Below are 372 nucleotides of genomic sequence, written 5' to 3'. Positions count from 1 at the left end.
GTCTGATCATTTTACATCAGCCTTTTAAATGTTCAAGAGACACCAAGCATTACCCTTCAAATAAAAAAAGAGTCTAAAGTCCATCTTGCCTGAAGAGTAAAAGTTGCACAGCTGCTTGAAATGTGTAGATCACGCAATTTTCAAGTAGAATTTAGAATTACACAAATCCACTAAAAACCCCTACGGGCATTTAATTAAAAGAATTACTATTATAAATAATATGAAGAAAAGAAAAAAAAACCCCAAATGATAAGTGAAAAAAAACAAAAACAGTGATTCTTGAGTCAAAATGGACTAGGTAAGTAAAGCTAATGGTTTGTTTGCTTTGGTGTGCAAGGGTTAAATGGTTTGGTTTAAAAAGATATAAAGGCT

Source organism: Penaeus monodon, chromosome 21, assembly GCF_015228065.2.
Source record: "Penaeus monodon isolate SGIC_2016 chromosome 21, NSTDA_Pmon_1, whole genome shotgun sequence".
In the NCBI taxonomy this organism is placed as follows: Eukaryota; Metazoa; Arthropoda; class Malacostraca; order Decapoda; family Penaeidae; genus Penaeus; species Penaeus monodon.
Note: the sequence above shows the minus strand (reverse complement) of the source record.